We start from the raw sequence: 17512 nt of genomic DNA on the forward strand, positions 1-17512 counted from the left end.
CCTAGTATGCCTGGTCCCCTCACCCCCCAATCCTGGTATGCATGGTACCCCTCTCCCCCCCAATCCTGGTATGCATGGTCCCCTCACCCCCCAATCCTGTTATGCGTTGTTCCCCTCACCCTGCAATCCTGGTATGTGTGGTACCCCTCACCCCCCAATCCTTGTAAACATGGTCCCCTCACCCACCAATCCTGGTATGTGTGGTACCCCTCACCCCCATTCCTTGTATGCATGGTCCCCTCACCCAGCAATCCTGGTATGTGTGGTACCCCTCATCCTGGTATGCTTGGTCCCCTCACCCCCCAGTCCTGGTATGCATGGTCACCTCACCCCCCAAACCTGGCATGCATGGACCCCTCACCCCCCAATCCTGGTATGGATGGTCCCCTCCCCTTAATCCTGATATGCATGGTCCCCTCACCCCCCAATCTTAGTATGCATGGTACCCCTCACCCCCCAATCCTAGTATGCGTGGTACCCCTCACCCCCAATCCTAGTATGTCTGGTCCCCTCACCCTCCAATCCTGGTATGTGTGGTACCCCTCAGCCCCCAATCCTGGTATGCATGGTCCCCTCACCCCCCAATCCTGGTATGCATGGTCCCCTCACCCCCCAATCCTGGTATGCATTGTTCCCCTCACCCCCCAATCCTGGTATGTGTGGTACCCCTCACCCCCCAGTCCTTATATGCATGATCCCCTCACCCACCAATCCTGGTATGTGTGGTACCCCTCACCCCCCAATCCTGGTATGTGTGGTACCCCTCTCCCCCCAATCCTGGTATGCATGGTCCCCTCACCCCCCAATCCTGGTATGCATGGTCCCCTCACCCCCCAATCCTGGTATGCATGGTCCCCTCACCCCCCAATCCTGGTATGCATGGTCCCCTCACCCCCCAATCCTGGTATGCATAGTACCCCTCACCCCCTAATCCTAGTATGCCTGGTCCTCTCACCCCCCCAATCCTGGTATGTGTGGTACCCCTCACCCCCCAATCCTTGTAAACATGGCTCCTCACCCACCAATCCTGGTATGTGTGGTATCCCTCACCCCCCAATCCTGGTATGCGTTGTACCCCTCACCCCCCCAATCCTTGTGTGCATGGTCCCCCTCACTCCCCAATCCTGGTATGTGTGGTACCCCTCACCCCCCCATCCTTGTATGCATGGTCCCCTCACCCACCAATCCTGGTATGTGTGGTACCCCTCACCCCCCAATCCTGGTATGCAGGGTCCCCTCACCCCCCAATCCTGGTATGCATGGTCCCCTCACCCCCCAATCCTAGTATGCGTGGTACCCCTCACCCCCCAATCCTGGTATGCATGGTCCCCTCACCCCCCAATCCTGGTATGCGTTGTTCCCCTCACCCCCCAATCCTGGTATGTGTGGTACCCCTCACACCCCAAATCCTTCTAAACCTGGTCCCCTCACCCACTCAATTCTGGTATGTGTGGTACCCCTCACCCCCCTATCCTGGTATGCATGGTCCCCTCACCCCACAATCCTGGTATGTGTGGTACCACTCACCCCCCAATCCTGGTATGCGTGGTACCCCTCACCCCCCAATCCTTGTATGCATGGTCCCCCTCACCCCCCAATCCTGGTATGTGTGGTACCACTCACCCCCCCAGTCCTTATATGCATGGTCCCCTCACCCAACAAACCTCGTATGTGTGGTACCCCTCACCCCCCAATCCTGGTATGCATGGTCCCCTCACCCCCCAATCCTGTTTTGCATGGTCCTCTCACGCCCCAATCCTGGTACGCGTAGTACCCCTCAGCCCCCAATCCTAGTATGCCTGGTCCCCTCACCCCCCAATCCTGGTATGCCTGGTCCCCTCACCCCCCAATCCTGTTATGCGTTGTTCCCCTCACCCCGCAATCCTGGTATGTGTGGTACCCCTCACCCCCCAATCCTTATAAACATGGTCCCCTCACCCACCAATCCTGGTATGTGTGGTACCCCTCACCCCCATTCCTTGTATGCATGGTCCCCTCACCCACCAATCCTGGTATGTGTGGTACCCCTCATCCTGGTATGCTTGGTCCCCTCACCCCCCAGTCCTGGTATGCATGGTCCCCTCACCCCCGAAACCTGGTATGCATGGACCCCTCACCCCCCAATCCTGGTATGGATGGTCCCCTCCCCCTAATCCTGGTATGCATGGTCCCCTCACCCCCCAATCTTAGTATGCGTGGTACCCCTCACCCCCCAATCCTAGTATGCGTGGTACCCCTCACCCCCCAATCCTAGTGTGTCTGGTCCCCTCACCCCCCAATCCTGGTATGCGTGGTACCCCTCACCCCCCAATCCTGGTATGCATGTCCCCTCACCCCCCAATCCTGGTATGCGTGGTACCCCTCACCCCCCAATCCTGGTATGCATGGTCCCCTCACCCCCCAATCCTGGTATGCGTTGTTCCCCTCACCCCCCAATCCTGGTATGTGTGGTACCCCTCACCCCCCAGTCCTTATATGCATGATCCCCTCACCCCCGAATCCTGGTATGTGTGGTACCCCTCACCCCCCAATCCTGGTATGTGTGGTACCCCTCACCCCCCAATCCTGGTATGCATGGTCCCCTCACCCCCCAATCCTGGAATGCATGGTCCCCTCACCCCCCAATCCTGGTATGCATGGTCCCCTCACCCCCCAATCCTGGTATGCATGGTCTCCTCACCCCCCAATCCTGGTATGCTTAGTACCCCTCACCCCCTAATCCTAGTATGCCTGGTCCTCTCATCCCCCCAATCCTGGTATGTGTGGTACCCCTCACCCCCCAATCCTGGTATGCATGGTCCCCTCACCCCCCAATCCTTGTAAACATGGCCCCTCACCCACCAATCCTGGTATGTGTGGTACCCCTCACCCCCCAATCCTTGTAAACATGGCTCCTCACCCACCAATCTTGGTATGTGTGGTATCCCTCACCCCCCAATCCTGGTATGCGTGGTACCCCTCACCCCCCCAATCCTTGTGTGCATGGTCCCCCTCACTCCCCAATCCTGGTATGTGTGGTACCCCTCACCTCCCCATCCTTGTATGCATGGTCCCCTCACCCACCAATCCTGGTATGTGTGGTACCCCTCACCCCCCAATCCTGGTATGCAGGGTCCCCTCACCCCCCAATCCTGGTATGCATGGTCCCCTCACCCCCCAATCCTATTATGCGTGGTACCCCTCACCCCCCAATCCTAGTATGCCTGGTCCCCTCACCCCCCAATCCTGGTATGCGTGGTACCCCCCACCCCCCAATCCTGGTATGCATGGTCCCCTCACCCCCCAATCCTGGTATGCGTTGTTCCCCTCACCCCCCAATCCTGGTATGTGTGGTACCCCTCACCCCAAAATCCTGGTATGCAGGGTCCCCTCACCCCCCAATCCTGGTATGCATGGTCCCCTCACCCCCCAATCCTAGTATGCGTGGTACCCCTCACCCCCCAAACCTAGTATGCCTGGTCCCCTCACCCCCCTCCTGGTATGCGTGGTACCCCCCACCCCCCAATCCTGGTATGCATGGTCCCCTCACCCCGCAATCCTGGTATGCGTTGTTCCCCTCACCCCCCAATCCTGGTATGTGTGGTAACCCTCACCCCCCAATCCTTCTAAACCTGGTCCCCTCACCCACTCAATCCTGGTATGTGTGGTACCCCTCACCCCCCTATCCTGGTATTCATGGTCCCCTCACCCCACAATCCTGGTATGTGTAGTACCCCTCACCCCCCAATCCTGGTATGCGTGGTACCCCTCACCCCCCAATCCTTGTATGCATGGTCCCCCTCACCCCCCAATCCTGGTATGTGTGGTACCACTCACCCCCCAGTCCTTATATGCATGGTCCCCCACCCAACAAACCTCTTATGTGTGGTACCCCTCACCCCCCAATCCTGGTATGTGTGGTACCACTCACCCCCCCAGTCCTTATATGCATGGTTCCCTCACCCAACAGACCTCGTATGTGTGGTACCCCTCACCCCCCAATCCTGGTATGCATGGTCCCCTCACCCCCCAATCCTAGTATGTGTGGTACCCCTCACCCCCCAATCCTAGTATGCCTGGTCCCCTCACCCCCCAATCCTGGTATGCGTGGTACCCCCCACCCCCCAATCCTGGTATGCATGGTCCCCTCACCCCCCAATCCTGGTATGCGTTGTTCCCCTCACCCCCCAATCCTGGTATGTGTGGTACCCCTCACCCCCCAATCCTTCTAAACCTGGTCCCCTCACCCACTCAATCCTGGTATGTGTGGTACCCCTCACCCCCCTATCCTGGTATTCATGGTCCCCTCACCCCACAATCCTGGTATGTGTAGTACCCCTCACCCCCCAATCCTGGTATGCGTGGTACCCCTCACCCGCAATCCTTGTATGCATGGTCCCCCTCACCCCCCAATCCTGGTATGTGTGGTACCACTCACCCCCCAGTCCTTATATGCATGGTCCCCCACCCAACAAACCTCTTATGTGTGGTACCCCTCACCCCCAATCCTGGTATGCATGGTCCCCTCACCCCCCAATCCTGGTATGTGTGGTACCCCTCACCCCCCAATACTGGTATGCATGGTCCCCTCACCCCGCAATCCTGGTATGCATGGTCCCCCTCACCCCCCATTCCTGGTATGTGTGGTACCCCTCACCCCCCAGTCCTTGTATGCATGGTCCCCTCACCCCCCAGTCCTGGTATGCATGGTCCCCTCACCCCCCAATCCTGGAATGCATGGACCCCTCACCCCCCAATCCTGGTATGCAGGGTCCCCTCACCCTCCAATCCTGGTATGCATGTCCCCTCACCCCCCAATCCTGGTATGCTTAGTACCCCTCACCCCCCAATCCTAGTATGCCTGGTCCCCCACCCCCCAATTCTGGTATGCATGGTACCCCCTCACCCCCCAATCCTGGTATGCATGGTCCCCTCACCCCCCAATCCTGTTATGCGTTGTTCCCCTCACCCCCCAATCCTGATTTGTGTGGTACCCCTCACCCCCCAATCCTGGTATGTGTGGTACCCCTTACTCCCAATCCTGGTATGCGTGGTACCCCTCACCCCCCAATCCTTGTATGCATGGTCCCCTCACCCCCAAATCCTGGTATGTGTGGTACCCCTCACCCCCCAGTCCTTGTATGCATGGTCCCCTCACCCCCCAATCATGGTATGTGTGGTACCCCTCACCCCCCAATCCTGGTATGCATGGCCCCCTCACCCCCCTAATACTGGTATGCATGGTCCCCTCACCCCCCAATCCTGGTATGCATGGTCCCCTCACCCCCCAATCCTGGTATGCATGGACCTCTCACCCCCAATCCTGGTATGTGTAGTACCCCTCACCCCCCAATCCTAGTATGTCTGGTCCCCTCACCCCCCAATCCTGGTATGCATGGTCCCCTCACCCCCCAATCCTGGTATGCGTTGTTCCCCTCACCCCGCAATCCTGGTATGTGTGGTACCCCTCACCCCCCAATCCTTGTAAACATGGTCCCCTCACCCACCAATCCTGGTATGTGTGGTACCCCTCACCCCCATTCCTTGTATGCATGGTCCCCTCACCCACCAATCCTGGTATGCGTGGTACCCCTCATCCCCCAATCCTTGTATGCTTGGTCCCCTCACCCCCCAGTCCTGGTATGCATGGTCCCCTCACCCCCCAATCCTGGTATGCATGGACCCCTCACCCTAATCCTGGTATGCATGGTCCCCTCACCCCCCAATCTTAGTATGCGTGGTACCCCTCACCCCCCAATCCTAGTATCCGTGGTACCCCTCACCCCCCAATCCTAGTATGCCTGGTCCCCTCACCCCCCAATCCTGGTATGTGTGGTACCCCTCACCCCCCAATCCTGGTATGCATGGTCCCCTCACCCCCCAATCCTGGTATGCGTGGTACCCCTCACCCCCCAATCCTGGTATGTATGGCCGCCTCACCCTCCAGTCCTGGTATGTGTTGCCCCCTCATCCCTTTCTTACTGTATACACATACAAAAAAATAAACACATACTCACCTTTCTTCTCTGTGCTCCAGCGCTGCTGCGTCCTGTTGGGAGGAGTGTGGCGCCGGAGCATCGCGTTGTCCAGTGCCATTTTGCTGAAGACACACTGTAAATATGTCTTGAGTAAAATGGTGCCGGATAGCGCTATGCGCATGCGCCGATCCGAAGCCTCACTCCTGCCCTGGTCTCCGGCGAGAAGAGAGGCGCCGCAGCAACGCTCCTCACGGTCAGGTAAGTATGTAAGTATGGCGCCGGAGATCGCGGTATGCGATCAGTGTCTACACATACCGCGATCTCCGGCGCCATACACACTCCTCTTACCTGTAACGGCTGGATGCGTGATTCTTTCTGGAGCCAGATTGCGCGTCACGCATGCGCAATCTATCGAGGCTTCCGACTGAGACACGCATCCCCGGTTATATTATAGATAAGCGCATCTGCCTGTCAACTGAAAATGCTGACAGGCTGACTCTTATAAAAATGAACAAGGGCTGGATTGGGCCAGACTTCTTAACACCACAGAATGATAGCAGCGTAACAAACTCAAATTCTGTGTCTTTTTTTGGGAGGTGTATTCCCATGCACCTCTTCACACCCACACATGGGTTTACGCTTCCTGATTTTGGCTATTTGCTCTTGTCCTCCTCCTTCTCCTCATCCTCCACCACCATATCATCAGGGTGACCGTGGTCCGTGATGCAACACCCACAATTTTTTAAAGGGTGTTTATGATGCCCGTAAAAAAAATGTTTATATACAGTATGTTCACGTAATCCCCCCCAGGGGTAAATGTTTGTCAGCCCATACTCTTAGTGTATGGGCATTACAAGTATAGGACACCCGCTCCTTTCTAATGGGAACATTTTTTATGAGGCCCTCTACATTTCTTCCAATTTTTGGCAGCCCTTGCATTCACTGCATAGGCCAACACTATGGGAAACCCTCTGCTTTCTCATGGGAATTTGTCGTTACTGTGGCCCTGCTCTATGTGTCTTTAAATTCTTAGTGGGGTTTTTCCTAAAATTGGTCAGCCGTTGGACTCACTGCATACCATATAACTGTATAGAAGACCCTCTCCTTTATAATGGGAACATGTTGTACTTGTTACTGTGGCCCTGCTCTATGTGTCTTTAAATTCTTTGTGGGGTTTTTCCTAAATTTGGTCAGCCTTTGGACTCACTGCATACCCTATAACTGTATAGCAGACCCTCTCCTTTCTAATGGAACATGTCGCATTTGTTACTGTGGCCCTGTGTTATGCTGGCGTGTCTTTTAACAAAATTAAATTAAACTTAAAGGACACGTCGGAGTCTACCGGACTGCAGAGAAGCTGCAGCAGCTGAGTCCCTGGGGAATGTTTAGCTAAGCACAGAGAATGAAATCTACTAGTGTGTTAAGTGCACACACAAGTAGTAACTAAACAAGGTACAAGGCTGGGAGTTAGCAACACTCCAGCAATGAAACTAATAAACCACTGCACTGCAAGACACCGCTATGCAGAGCAAGGAAGATTTAGTAGCATGAAAGCGCCGAAGCACTAGATACTGGCATATAGAGCTGCAGGCCAGAAAAGGCCAGCAACTTAAGTTCCTAAAGGGGTGGAAGATTTCTGCAGCACCCTAAACGTGGGTGGAAAAGCGGCAATGTGACCACACATACAATGGAGGAGCCCTGGGATGCTGGATTGGAAGCTAAGACACCTCCATGGCGTGACCGCCAACCGGTGAACCGACACGGTAGAGCGTGCTGCTCACAGCATTCACCCTAGCCCTACTTGATGGCTAGGATCACTAAGGAGCACACAGCAGGAACCCTTGACAACGACTCTCACACACTGCATTTACTGACAGAGACCTTACCCCAGGTTAGACAGAGATAGACTAGGCACCAGGGCGGAGACCACGGTGCCCTTAAATACACAAGTGATACCCCCAGACCCCCTGGACAACCAATCACGCTGTGCCAGACAGCAGAGGGCATGGCTTAGCGGCACATGACCACAAGGGGGCGTGGCTTAGCGGCACATGACCACAAGGGCGTGGCTTAGCGGCACATGACCACAAGGGAGGCGTGGATTAGCGGCACATGACCGCAAGGGGGCGTGGCCTGCCTGCACATGAGCAGAAACGCAGAAACCACACATAGAATCCCAAGAACCGAACCTAACTGCTGACAATTGCTGACCAGCAGGAAGGGGCCTGGCCGGACGCCGCGAGAAAGCCCTTCTCCTGCGTACCGGCCTAACACCCTGCTCTATGTGTCTTTAAATTCTTAGTGGGGTTTTTCCTTAAATTGGTCAGCCGTTGGACTCACTGCATACCCTATAACTGTATAGCAGACTCTCTTCTTTCTAATGGGAATTTGTCATTACTGTGGCCCTGCTCTATGTGTCTTTAAATTCTTAGTGGGGTTTTTCCTAAAATTGGTCAGCCATTGGACTCACTGCATACCCTATAACTGTATAGCAGACTCTCGCCTTTCTAATGGGAATTTGTCATTACTGTGGCCCTGCTCTATGTGTCTTTAAATTCTTAGTGGGGTTTTTCCTAAAATTGGTCAGCCATTGGACTCACTGCATACCCTATAACTGTATAGCAGACTCTCGCCTTTCTAATGGGAATTTGTCATTACTGTGGCCCTGCTCTATGTGTCTTTAAATTCTTAGTGGGGTTTTTCCTAAAATTGGTCAGCCATTGGACTCACTGCATACCCTATAACTGTATAGCATACTCTCTCCTTTCTAATGGGAATTTGTCATTACTGTGGCCCTGCTCTATGTGTCTCTAAATTCTTAGTGGGGTTTTTCCTAAAATTGGTCAGCCGTTGGACTCACTGCATACCCTATATCTGTATAGCAGACTCTCTCCTTTCTAATGGGAATTTGTCATTACTGTGGCTCTTTTCTATATGTCTTTAAATTCTTAGTGGGGTTTTTCCCAAATTTCGGCAGCCCTTGCAGTCACAGCATGGGCATTACCACTATAGGAGACCCGCTCCTTTATAATGGGAACATTTTTTTTACTGAGACCCTCCTCTATGCCTCTTCAAAGGGGTATTAGATTGCATCCAAATTTTTGGCAGCCCTTGCAGTGACTACATATGCAATAACAGTATAGGAGACCCACTTGTTAATTATGGGAACAACAAAGCATAGCCGGCTGATGGCTCTCTAACAATAGCAAGGGCCGACTGCTGGCCTTTTAAGAATAGTAAGGGCCATCTGATGGCCCTATAAAAATAGGCTTTAAGACTTTCAGAGTCCCTCCATCATAAATGAAACAGGATGTGTCAGATGTCTGAGGATGTGTCACACACCACATTGCCAGATAAGGTTGTAAAATGTTAAAATGACATTTGTCTTAAAAAAAAACGTTAAAAAGAACAAACATTAGGATCTTTCTTTAGTATAAAAAACAGCGTCATCAATTTAACCTCAATGTAATCACATTGTTCAGCTCCTGCACCTCCTCCTCCATCTCTGAAATGACCACATCAGTCACAATGACAGCACTGCAGCAGTGCCTTGGCCAAGCGGCAACAGGCTGTGCTGAAGATAACATGCTTAATGCTTAGGTGACAAACCGCCTAGCGCTGCAGAGTTGTTGAAAGCTGTAACACAGCAGCCTGATCTGTGGCTCTTACCGCTGAACATACAGCCAGCATGGTCGTGTGTGACAATGGGTGGAACCGGGTGACAGAGAAATGACAGCTGGAGTAGATACGGCTTCCCTCTATGCCAGTCCTTTCACCGAGCTAAAGAATATGGCTGTGGTGAAATACAACTCCCACTGAGAAGCTGTTTCAGATTGAAAACATTGTGCCAACCAGAAGATTTGATTCTGAGGGCTCACCTTTCTCCACTGCTCAAGAGCCCCATAGCTGCTGCAAAGTTAGCGCTATCATGAACTCTCCTGAGGTAGAAGCCAGGGCACACCAGAGGATTCTCTGGTGGGACCTTACAACTCTGCCGAGAAGCAATCCTGGCTAAGAAAAGTGTGTGGGAAGGTTCCCGTGCACTCTGTGGCTGCTTTTTTACTGAGGAGGAAATGCATGCAAACACAGGAAGAACATACAAAGTCCTTGCAGATGTTGTCCTTGCTGGGATTTGAACGCAGGATCCCAGCGTTGCAAGGCTTCAGTGCTAACCACTGATCCAATGTGCTGCTGTTCACCCTCTAATATCGAACAGGCTGGAGAAACATGCACCTACTGCCACTCTATCTCAGCTCCTTTGTGAGAAACGAATGTGTTTGGACAGCCACTCAGTCTACCAAATAAAATTCCTGAGAAGGAAATTGGGGATTGCTTTACTACCGGTACTGGGGGCAGTGCTAATACCATGGCGTCATACCATAGTTTACTGGAAATATTCCAGGCTGGTAAGAGGCAAGCAAATTCCCACAGAATAGTACCAGCACTAATGGTCAGGTATCCGCGCTTGTAGAAGGTGGAGACAACACCGGGAGAAATAGCGACGGCTGGGGACCGAGTATGGACATGAGGCATGAGGTTGTGAAAAGCTTCCGCCTCCACGAGCCTAAAAGGCCACATTTCAAGTGCAAGCAGCTGCCCAGAAATCTCGCAGTTTAGTATTGCGTCCTGTGGGTGGGTGGGTGGCAGGCTTCATACTTGCGCTTGCATTCCAAGTAACAGAAAACTAAGCAGATGGTGGTCTCTATCATCATCATGGCCTCACCTTGGCACTATGAACTCTCCTGAAGGAGAAGCCAGGGCCCACCGGAGGAGTCTCCGGTTTTCTGGTGGGTCTGTCCATCCCTGCCGAGAAGCAGCCCTGGCTAAGAATAGTGTGGGGGAAGGTTCCCGGACACTCTATGGCTGCTTTTTTAATGTGGATCGGACGTGCTTATGCATGTTATTTCTCAAACAGCATTGCAGATCAGGCCATTGCCCAACTCTGCAGTCATGACATTAAATGAGCAAAGAAAGATGTTTGTGTGTCAAAGCACCACCGACAAGTGCGAGTTGATGTTGGACGGGCTGCCATTGCTTCTGCAACAGCTGCATTAGAGGACTTCCTGGGAGAAATGACACAGAGAGTATATACGTTTTCCCTCTATGCTAGTCCTTTCACCAAGCTAAGTACAACTCTCAGCAAAAAAAGCTGTGGACTGCCTCCATACCGTCCCTGGCCACATTCACCTGTTCACGTGTTTGTGGCTTGGCAGTCCTTCCCAGTAAGTGCACTGGGGGGGGCACGGGTAATGTTGTGGGATCCAAGCTTGTGGAAGGCAAAGACGATACCAGGAGAAATAGTGGTGGCTGGGGACCGAGTATGGACACCCGGCCGCCACCGGCATGAGGTTGTGAAAAGCTTCCGCCTCTACGAGCCTAAAAGGCCACATTTCAAGTGAAAGCAGCTTTAAAGGACTTCCTGGGAGAAATGACAGCTGGAATAGAAATGGTTTCCCAAGTCCTTTCACCAAGCTAAAGAATATGGCTGTGGTGAAATATAACTCAGCAAAAAAGCTGTGGACTGGCTCCGTACCGTCCCTGGCCACATTCACTTGACCACGTGTTCATGGGTAGGTGGTCCTTCCCAGTAAGTTCACTGGGGAGGGCACGGGTAATGTTGTGGGACCCATGCTTGTGGAAGATGGAGACGACACTGGGAGAAATAGTGGCGGATGGGGACCGAGTGTGGACACCCGGCCGCCACCGACATGAGGTTGCAAAAAGCTTCCGCCTCCACGAGCCTAAAAGGCCACATTTCAAGTGCAAGCAGCTGCCCAGAAATCTGGCAGTTTAGTATTGCAGCCTGTGGGTGAGTGGGTGGGTGAGTGGCTGCATACTTGCGCTTGCATTCCAAGTAACAGAAAACTAAGCAGATGATGGCCTCTATGATCATCATGGCCTCACCTCAGCACTATGAACTCTCCTGAAGGAGAAGCCAGGGCCCACTGGAGGAGTCTCCGGTTCTCTGGTGGGCCCGTCCAACCCAGCCGAGAAGCAGCCCTGGCTAAGAAAAGTGTGAGGGAAGGTTCCCGGACACTCTATGGCTGCTTTTTTAATGTGGATCGGACGTGCTTATGCATGTTATTTCTCAAACCGCATTGCAGATCAGGCCATTGCCCAACTCTGTAGTCATGAAATTAAATGCGCAAAGAAAGATGTTTGTGTGTCAAAACACCACCGACAAGTGCGAGTTGATGTTGGACGGGTTGCCATTGCTTCTGCAACAAGCTGCATTAGAGGACTTCCTGGGAGAAATGACACCCAGAGTAGATACGGTTTCCCTCTATGCCAGTCCTTTCACCGAGCTAAATACAACTCTCAGCAAAAAAAAGCTGTGGACTGGCTCCGTACCATCCCTAGCCACATTCACCTGTCCACGTGTTTGTGGTTAGGCTGTCCTTCCAAGTAAGTGTGGAGGGCATGGGTAATGTTGTGGGACCCGTGCTTGTGGAAGGCGGAGTCGATACCAGGAAAAATAGTGGCGGTTGGGGACCGAGTATGGATACCCAGTCGCCGCTGCCATATGATTGTGGACTGCTTCCGCTTCCACGAGCCTAAAAGGCCACATTTCAAGTGCAAGCAGCTGTCAAAAATTATAGTATTGCAGCCTGTGGGTGGGAGGCTGGCTGCATACTTGCGCTTGCATTCTAAGGAATGGGGTAGGGACAACTGAACGCTGCACTGGGACGAGGACGTGGACGGTGATTGTTGCAAGTCTGCAACGACAGGTGCATGGCAGGAGGCATCTTCATATGTGCCAAGGATCACTTATGATGGGCACACTTTTAGGCAGTGACCTGGGAGTCAGAAATGCTTCTAGAGGTCTTCCCCATGCTGTTCCCATGTCTTTTCAGCACTGTATGCATGTGTCTGATGATGTGTCACATACCACATGGCCAGATAAGATTTTAAAATGTTAAAATGACATTTCCCAGTGAATGCATTTGTCTTGGTTGAAAGCAATACAAAAGTGCAAAAATGCATCAAAAACACTACGTGTGAACATAGCCCAAGGTGTAGAGGAGTATTTTTGGTTTGGGTTATTTATTTTGACTTATATACAAGTTATTACCCTGGAAAGGATGTTGCTTAACATATTTCCCAGGAAAATCCATTTTGGTTTCGTGTTTGTATGTTTTATTGTGAGTCCGTAAAAGTGGCGTAATACTCTGACAACGTTGGTGACAGCAGTGACCTGCGAGTCAGAAATGCTTCCAGGGGTCTTCCCCATGCTGTTCCTATGTCATTTGAGCACTGTTCCCGTCGATTTGGGCAATTTTTAGGCCCTCTGCAGACCGTCGGGGGGAGCCGCCTGAAAATAACTCGAGTTTCCCATAGACTTACATTGGGCTCGTTGCTCGAGGCGAGCACCCGAGTATTCCAATTTGCTCGACCCGAGCAACGAGTACCCGAGCATTTTAGTGCTCGCTCATCACTACTGGTGAGCGGTCAGCGATAACACCTCTCACAGGCAGCAATCACAACAGATGATAATTACAAAAACACTTATTTCCATCGTTTGCATCGATATGGGCATTCTGTATAGTACTGGAAACCTCTTTAATGATGGCTGTGGTATTTCCTCTGGAGAATCTGTCCCTGTTCTGTACCCATCTGTGATATTTAGCGCTGCCTAAAGTGAACCTGACAGATGACACACACTGCTCCATCCACAGTCACCACCAACTGGATGATCTCAGCCAGTATTGTTTTATTCTGAAACGTGGTGATATTTCAGATAAAACCTACTTTAAAAGCAGCCGTGAAAGGAGCTGCATGGTGGACTAGTTGCACAGACGTGACCCGGTGGCTTCTCCCACCTGCTGCCAGCGACTGACAGTATGCAGTAATACTGTAGACATGTCAGTCATTGAGAGCGGGTGAGAGAAGCCGCCGAGTCACGTCTGTCTGATTTATCCACTGTGCGGCTCGGTTCCCAGCAGCTTTTAAAGTGCTTTCTTCTCTGAGAGGCCGCAGCATTTAGGAGTCAGACATACCTGGCTGACATCATACAGAAGGTGCCTGATACTTGTTGCCCGTGGATGATGGGTATCAGCTGTCAGGGAGTTTTCCAAAATAATGAAAGCACTGCTTCCCGGCAGTAATACATGGACATTAAAGAGATTTTCTGGTAAAAGGTTCTCATTGGAAGTTAGATCTTGTAAAAATAAAAACAACAAAATTAATCCTACTCACCTGCAGTCGCTTCCTGGATTCGGTGCAGACTGATCTGTGATCTGCACCAGAAGCAATAATGTCACCATTCTACCAGACTCAGGAGCACTGCAGCTTTTGATAGGCCGCAGCAGTCAGGTAACCTGAACTGCATGCATCACAAGCTGCCGCAGTCGTGTGTCTGCTAGAATGGTGACATAATGTTGGCGCAGACCAAAGGGCGGCTTGCAATGAGTCCAGGAGCGAGACAGCAGTGGAGTATGATTTATTTTGTTATTTTTACAGAATCTGGCCTCCAGGTAATGAGCACCTTTTGTTTAGACAATCCCTTTAATAAATGTATACATCTTCATCTACCTAACTCCTGACAGCTCTAGTGTCACATTCCCTTATTCTTCTGTTTACAATGGCTGCAGACATCGCAGCCCACATGCCCCATGTGATGTCTCCAGCCAATCACTGGCTTTGTGGTCTTGAGCCGTAAACCACTGACAAGCTGCAGAAGACACTTGGGGCATCCAGGTTGTGCCACCTGCAGCCCATGTAAATAGAAGCACCGGAGACATGTTGTCACGCATGGTATGGGAAAGACTTAGTGCAACACAGAGGGAAGAGGGAAAATGAGCCCAGACACTTGGGAAAAGGGGGAGTGGAGCCCTCCTAGTCTGCTCTAGAGTTACCCTGAATCAACTGCCGTCCCTATATTGGCTCTTCACCAATCGCCGCACGCGTACCTCACCCTGACTTTCCCTGGCGTATGGCTAAGGCTAGGGAAGGGAGGAGATGAGCACTAGTCGATCTCCACTAAACTCTATAGAAAACAAGGTTAGACAAACAAGGGGGGCACAGCTTAGCTTTAGACAACTCCAGACAAATGCGCACACAGCCTCAAGCTCCAGAGAGGACGAAGTACTGCTATTGCTAAAGCCTCACACCTCCCTCTCAGTCACACCAGATATTTATACACTCAGGCCAGGGAGCTAATTAGCCAGAGGGACGTAGCCACTGGGTCCTAGAGACAGCCAGCCTCTAAGAAGATATCTGTAATGCCAAACGTAGAGATCTCCCGCAACCAACTGCAGGGCGACAGTCACCTCTGACACACCCGTGACACATTGCACTGGAGATCTGCAAACTATAAGGGGGAGTATATATCGCTGCCTGTGTGCATCATTTTCATTATTTTGCACAACCCTATTATATATTTTTTTATATACAATGTACTTTTAGTGCTATAAGACACAATTTTTAGCAAGAAAAAAAATCTTGTTTAAAAGTGTACGCCTAATGGTCCATGCCTGCGATCAGGAATAGCAGCGTTTTGAATGCAACGTATTTTCACTGAGTTCTGATCATGCACTTTAAATCCACATGTGTTTGGGGAACTATGCGGATTTACCGCATGTAATGACTGGCTATTGGTGAAGCTTCACAGCGGAGACTAGCATCTTTGCTACATAATTTAGCATGCTGCGGCTCTTAAACACCTCTGGTTGCCATATGTGCCTGTGAGCGGAGTTATCGCTGCTAGCTCAGTCCACACCATGTGACCCCCATCTGCAGCCGCCACTGATGTCTGTTGATGTCACGTCAACTTCCAGATTTCCTTGATTCACCCAGGTGTGAACCAGTCGCATGCACCCCCCCTGATTGACTGGGCGGTGTGGTGCCATGACCTAGCCTATTCCACTGAGAGGGAAGGGGGGCCCAATTAGGACTTTTTTTATGGGGCCCAATGGTTTCTATGTATGCCCCTGTTTTAGTACCTAGCTTTGCTAGCTTGATTTATTTTATTCACTTCTTATTGAGATCTTTATATTCCTGAAATGCTATTTCTGTATTCTCAACCTTCAAGATTTTGAATGCCCTTTGTTTTTGCCTTATTAAACCTTGTACTGTCTTATGCAGCCATAATGGTTTATTTTTATTCCTGGACATCTTATTACCAGAGGGTATAAATTTTCTACAGGATTCCTTAATTCCTTAATAGTGATGAGCGAGCACCACTAAAATGCTCGGGTGCTCATTACTCGTGTCGATCAAATCGTAATGCTTAGGTGCTCAACCAATGTCAGTCAATGGGAAACTCAAGCATTTTTGCAGCGCCCCCACCTCTCCCCAGAGGTCTGGAGGCAGCCTAAAAATTTGATAAAGCAGTGGAACAGTGACAATGACATGGGAACAGCATGGGGAAGACCCCCTGTAAGCATCTCTGACTCCCAGGTCACTGCTGTGAACAATGTTGTCAGAGTATTACTCCACTTTTACAGACTGACAAAAAAACATACAAAAACAAAGCCAAAATGGAATTTCCTGGAAAAAATGTTAGGGAACATACTTTCCAGGGTAATGACTTGCATATAAGATAAATAAATAACCAAGAACAAAAATGCTCCTCCACACCTTGGACTATTTTCACACGTAGCGTTTTTGATGCGTTTTTACACGGCTTTCAATGGTGAAAAATACATTCACCAGTAAATGTAATTTTAACCCCTTTCATGACTTGTGCCCTAATAGTACGACGCACGTCATAACCCCCCGTTTAGCACGGGCTCCAGCGCTTAGCCCGCACTTTTCCGGGCACATGACAGCTGATCTATACAGCTGACATGTGCCTGCAACAGCCGCGGGTGGAATCGCTATCCACCCACGGCTGTAGACTAGTTGAATGACGCTGTCAATCTCTGACAGCGGCATTTAACTCATGCAAACCGGTCAGCGCTCATAGCAAATGAGCAAATATGCTATACACAGGTGATCTGATCATCGCCTGTGTGTAGAACAGGAGATCAGACAAGTGCTGCTTCTAGTCTCCCATGGAGACTATTGAAGCATGCAAAAAGTGTAAAAAAAATGTTTTTTAAAAAATAAAAGAATAAAGCTTAAATCATCCCTTGTTTACCCCATTCAAAATAAAACAATAAAAAAAAAACATATACACATATTTGGTATCACCACATTCAGAATCGCCCGATCTATCAATATAAAAAAGAATTAATCCGATCGGTAAACGGTGTAATGAGAAAAAAATTCTAAACGCCAGGATTACGGTTTTTTTTTTTTCGCCGCAACATTGTAATAAAATGCAATAGTGGGAGATCAAAACATCGGATCTACCCCAAAATGGTATCAATAAAAACATCAACTCGACGCACAGAAGATAAGCCCTCACCTGGCCCCAGATCCCGAAAATAGGAGACGCTACAGGTCTCGGATAGGTTCAACAACACACAACTGGCAGCCTTTAAATGGAGTGTAATATTTGGCACGCTCCAAAGAATGTGACGATTATTACGGCAGTAATATGGGATCACATCTGATGATGGACAAGTTTCTCTGCTTCCACAATACAGCAATGCAAATAAAAATAAAAAAAA

The sequence above is a fragment of the Phyllobates terribilis genome, unplaced genomic scaffold, assembly GCF_046119375.1.
Source record: "Phyllobates terribilis strain yellow unplaced genomic scaffold, ASM4611937v1 Scaffold_4__5_contigs__length_816908805, whole genome shotgun sequence".
NCBI lineage: Eukaryota > Metazoa > Chordata > Amphibia > Anura > Dendrobatidae > Phyllobates > Phyllobates terribilis.